Source organism: Cynoglossus semilaevis, chromosome 8 (assembly GCF_000523025.1).
Source record: "Cynoglossus semilaevis isolate Cse_v1.0 chromosome 8, Cse_v1.0, whole genome shotgun sequence".
Classification (NCBI taxonomy): Eukaryota; Metazoa; Chordata; class Actinopteri; order Pleuronectiformes; family Cynoglossidae; genus Cynoglossus; species Cynoglossus semilaevis.
The window spans coordinates 25,742,616-25,748,277 of NC_024314.1; the positions used below are offsets into that span (position 1 = coordinate 25,742,616).

At 41.7% G+C, this 5,662-nt stretch overlaps 1 long non-coding RNA gene across 9 annotated transcripts in view; it reads right to left on the reverse strand.

Annotated features, from left to right (window-relative positions):
• The window catches only part of LOC103382899 (uncharacterized), a 46,983-nt gene that overhangs the window by 2,019 nt on the left and 39,302 nt on the right, over window positions 1-5,662 (reverse strand). For all 9 annotated transcript variants that reach the window (XR_001760397.2, XR_003050338.1, XR_003050337.1 and 6 more), the window contains 3 exons: window positions 5,292-5,426; window positions 1,877-1,921; window positions 1,621-1,701 (listed from right to left, as the gene is read on the reverse strand). This is a non-coding gene — a long non-coding RNA (uncharacterized LOC103382899). The remainder of the gene's footprint in view (window positions 1-1,620; window positions 1,702-1,876; window positions 1,922-5,291; window positions 5,427-5,662) is intronic.

The following is a 5,662-nucleotide window of genomic DNA, read 5'->3' on the forward strand; positions in this document are numbered from 1 at the left end:
ATCTTCGTTGCTCAGACATAAAGACTTCAGTGGATTTAATCACCAGTCCATTAGCTCCACACTGTGGTAGTTAACACACAGTGGCCTCGGCGCTAACCGAGGGCCTTAATGTATGTTACGGCTCAGCAGGAGCTGCTAATTGTGCAGCAGCACATGATCAGTGAGAGACGTCTTTCTGCCAGGTTTGTTTAAAACGCAGCGTTTGTCTCTCTCTGAAAATGTCTCTAACAAAACACACAAAAAAAAGACGTTTATCACAGCACATATATATTTGTGTGTGTATAATAGAGGTGTAAGAAAATATCAATACACTGAAATATTGCAATATATCTTTTCACTACACCATATGGACATCCTCCATCAGTGTATTGATTTTTTTATCATTAATTCCAGTCCAATATTCCTGGTGTCGGTTCATTTTCTTTTTCTTTTCTGTCCCCTCTGTTCCAGTCTCACTAACCTGATGTTCAGGTGGAACAGCAGCAGAGTCTTTACTGTGCTGGCAGTTTTACTGCAATTAAATTGCTCAAGTAAAACTCGATATATCTTCATGGCTATAGTATCGCAATATATCGTATCGTGACACGTTATCGTTATCGCCAGATTCTTGCCAACGCACACCCCTAGCGTATACGCATTATTTCAAAGTAAATCTCCTTATTAAACATCTGTTCGACATCATTCTTTCACATGTTTCTTCTGTTATCACCTCTGACACAAATCTGTGACCCATTTACGGGTCCCCAGCCACTCGTTGGAAACCACTGCTACCAACAGCATTACATTGTTATGAAGCAAAAACATGATATCGTTTTTTTAAATAAATATGTAAATGATCCGGGACGTTCTTCTCCTTCCTCCAAAGCTACATCTATAATGTCCTGGACACATGGCGCCATAAAGTATAGATGTGTGTAAAAGTGTCAGGACCGATCCTCAGTGTTATTTGAGATTAACCACAGCTCCCTTTGAAGTGAGCGGAGCCCGTGTGTGTGAAGAGCTGGGATACAACCGTCGGACGAGTGGACGTAAATCAGGAGACACTTCGTCTGTGCGCGAGTTTGATGTTTTTATCTTTGTCACGTTAGCGTTTGATGTCATTTTGCACTTTACGTCATTAGCTTCAGATAAAACTGCTGACCCGGTGACGCCGCACGCCAGAGGTGTCAGCTGATCCAGACGCAGCCGGGGATCACTTTGGACATTCATGTGTTTTATTTTAGCGGCGAAAAATGAATGATGAGAGAAAATGAAAAAAAAAAAAAAAAAAGAAAAAGCTGTGAGACAGCAGAGGTCCCTGCATCGCCCTCTGCCTGTAGTTGACCAGTATCGCCAACAGGTGTCACATCTCCCCAAGTGCACACAGGGGGGAAGTGTGTGCAGAGCCGAGGGCTTCCCGTGACAATGAGACCTTTGTGCAGTTCCGGGTGCCAGCCGGCGTGCCCTCGTGTCCCGTTTCCCTCTAATCTTCATTTGACCTTTAAGGTGACGTCTTTTCTTTCACCTACTCCCCCCCCCTCTCTAACTCACCCCTTCTCCTCCCACACACACACACACACACAAATAAAACTCTGACTTCTTTGAGGAGATTATTTAGTTAGAGCTGTGTCACACACTTACTGACTGTGATGAGCTGATGCAGACACGTCGGGCGGCCGTTTGTTACACGTCGCTGGATGAAGCTTAATATTTAAGCAGAATCTGTAAAAAAATAATAAAGAAAAAAAAGACACAAATAAATAAATAAATGACGACAGAGAAGCTGTAAATGCGACTCTAAGCTGAAGGTCACTGAGATAGAAAACATAAAAACAAATCCCTTTTACACACAGACACACACTCAACTCTTTTATTTAAAAAAAAAAAACAAACTGACCTGGACACTGGCTCCACGGAGGGACGACTTTTTTACGCAGTGACACTGTGGGTAAAAAAAAAACAGAAAAGGTTGAACTCGTGGATATCTGCACATGCACTCATGAATACTGTGTGTATATACACACACACACACACCTCCTTGAGTGTATCATTAAGGCTGATGTGACAGATGTTGCAGTGATCATGGCTGAGTTCAGACTGGACGACTGAGTGACCGTGGACTGACCAGAGCTGACTGCCCTCCAGGCTGTGACCTGCTTTATCCTCCTCAGTTTGGGTTGTTTGTTTTTTTTTTTTTTGGAATATATTTATATATAATCTGTATACATTTATATAATTTTCAAGTTTACTTTTTTGACAACAAAAAACTTTTGAAAAAAGAAAAGTGGATTCATTTTTTTATTTAAATGCATTCTGTGAATTTAACTTTCAAATTCAACCAATCGATGTTTTAGTTTATTTTTCCTTGAATTATAGGAAATTATTTCAATATTCTTCGAATTCTTATGCTATTCTGGTACACACACACACACACACACACACACACCACAGCAAAGAGATTCTGAATTGCAACTCATGTGAATCAGTTGATTAATATAAAATTGTCAAACATGAAATAAATTTAAATTAAATCATAAAATCAACAATAGAAAAATTCAATATAGAGAAATCGCCATTTTTTTAAATTATCATGCACACACTCTCTCTCACACACACACACATATATATTTATATATGTGTGTATGGTGTCTTAAATGTTCTACCATGTCATTAAGTTTCATTTCTTCTTCATTTAACATTAGTAAATATATATATATATATATATATAAATACATAAAACAAACTTTGGACTGACTCGTACACACACTTACACACACACACACACACACGACCTGACACAGACAGTGTGTAAAAAGCCTCAAATATATCACTAAGAAATTTTCTTTTCACAAAAAAGACTAAAAATAATATTTAAAAAATAAAATATATTTTAATCACAAAAGCCGTAAAAAACATTACTTTAAAATGTGTTCCAGGAATATATTTGTACTTTAGTAAGTGTGTGCCACTAATGCACCTGTGTGTGTGTGTGTGTGTGTGTGTGTCTGGGTAAGTCTATGGCCATCTGTGGGGCTGGCGTGCGTTGTGTGTGTGTGTGTGTGTGTGTGTGTGTGTGTGTGAATGCTCAGAGGAGGAGGCTGTGCCCTGCTCTCCTCGGAGAGGCGTGGGAACCCCATTCATCTCCGGAGCCTGGGTTCATTGTGGGGTACATGGCATCAAATGTGTCTGGGTGTTTGCCCCTGTGTGTGTGTGTGTGTGTATTTCTGTCTCTCCAATGGTGTGTTGCATGTCTGGTTTATGATGTGGTGTGATTGTCTTTACGTTTCACTTCACACACTTCCTGTCTTTGTTGATTTTGTCAGGTTCTATAACAATCTGGAAAAAAAATTTTTTTTTGGTTTTTTTTTTTTTCTTTCTGTTTTGTTTTATACCAGATTCAGAAACCAACTTCCATTTTTCAATTCCTTCTCTGTGGTTAAGTCATGACTGTGAAGAAGTTCTCATGAGGGAAAACACTTTTACAAAAGCACCACAAAATTAGCCTTTAGTCTTTCACACGTCAACATTTAAAAAACAACAGGAAACTATTTTTTTGTCTCTTTTGTGAAGACAATAATTCTTTTTTTTTTTACATTTTAAGCTTTAAGTGTGTGTGTGTGAGTGCGTGTGTGTGATTTTTGGTGTAAGCGAGAAAAAAAAAATATTACAAGGACGGACAATATTTAAAGCGAACTTTCTTGACTTAAGTCGCAATTAAAATCGTACACATTCACAAAGAAGTCGATGACAAATACTGCACTTCAAGTTGCAGCATTTTTGTAATTATAATTTGTTCTCGTTTATGGAAACGGCCGTGGCACACACACGAACGCGTCTTTACATCCGTCCTTTTCTCATGTTCGCATGAAATGAAGTCAAAATAAAAATGAACAGCGCTTCGAGCTGAAGAGGCTGCTGTTGTCCACTGATGTGATGCATGAATTCAAACTCCTCTCAGAACAGGGTTTTTTTTTTTTTGGACGCAGCAAACACGTGAATATACGTCATTGATTTCGCTGCGGTGGCGGCGGAGCGCGCAGCCTCGAGTGTGAGAGTGGCAGATGAACAGGCCTGTCAGAGGCGGAACGAGAATGTAGGCGGGAAGGCTGAGGCTACGTGTGATGACTCACGTCGTCTCCACTCCTACCTAACGGTTATGGCTGATTCTGATGTGGCGAGGAGATCTACACGGAGAGGTGAGACTATCTGTTGGCGTGAGTAGTTTCCAAAATAATATTCTCGCAGAATTCTGACGACATGTCCGACTTGGCTTTGGTAAGAGGACGAGCTAAATGTTTTTATTGTTATGGTTAATATTATTATTGTTGTTATTATTATTATTATTATTATTATAATGTTGAAAAGATACCACCGAAAAATACGTTTTTTTTTCACAAGGATGAAGTTGTTTAAAACGAATAGACAAAGTGTAAAAAATCGTTTGTTTCGTTGCGGCCAAAACGCCGAACCGTTGCTGTGAATTGAAACGTTAAAATTGAACTTCGCACAAAAACACAAACAAAAATGAGAATAATGTTTTCCGTACATAAACGCTAGATGTTACAAAATACAAAAATAAAAAAAAGAATTGAGGAAAAAAAAACATTATTTCTGTGTAAAAGCTCCGTTTAGACTTTACTACCACAATATGTGGCCACGTGTCAGCGCCGATCCGTTTTTGACCATTTTTATGTAAAAACATGAACATTTTAAACATGAGAATTGCTTTAAATCGTTTTCTGATATTTCGCATTTAAGAAAAAAAAAACAGAGCAGAGAGGGAGGAAGAGAGAGAGAGAGAGGGAGTGAGAGGGAGAGAGAGGGAGAGAGAGAAAAGAGAGAGCGTTGTGGTTGGGCTCGGCCTTGTGTAGCAGGCCCTGCCTGGCCCTGGGCCCAACATTACAGCACTCGTCCTTCTTCGCTCCCTCCAAAACCGTCTCTCTCTCTCTTCCGTACGCACAAAATGCCGACCCGGAACGCCCGAACTACAGGTGGGGACGCGGCGGAGGACGGATCCGCTCGATTTTGTCCAAAAGTCGAAACGGAGCCACGGTTCTCGGCGCGATAAACCGCCTCTCTCGCAACGCTAGTGTAGCTACTGAGATATCGACCCGACGATACGACACAACGCTCAAACATGGCGATAGGAGCGGAGGAAGGCGCCCGCCGTTGTTCGACTTTGTGTTTTGCTGTTGTGTCAGAAGAGTCTGTTTGTGTGTGTGTGTGTGTGTGTGTGTGTGTGTGTGTGTGTGTTTGCATGTTTCACACGTATGCATTTGCCTCCACACCCACAAATATTCGGACTAACTTACCCCTCTGAGTCTCCGAGGTGGAACGCCACACCGCAGCTCCGGGCTCTGCAGGCCTGAAAGAGCCGGAGGATCTGGAGCCGATCTTTGTGGCGGAGCTCTCTGTAGCTGCACTCACAGTATGTCCACATATCCTCTCTGTAGAGAAGGAGCAGAGAAGAAGCTTGGATTCAGTCACACATCTCTGCACACCCTGCAAGGAGTAGGCGGGCACGCCAGCGAGGGACCCATTCAGAGTCCCAGCGAGTGCCAGCCTCCCTCTGTGCCTCACCGCCTCGTCTGTTTGTCTGTCTGCCCATCTGTCTGGGTTTTTTACCCCGTGGATGCGGCTAACTCGCCCCCACCCCGTTTCCCCGCAGCCCGGAACCCGACAA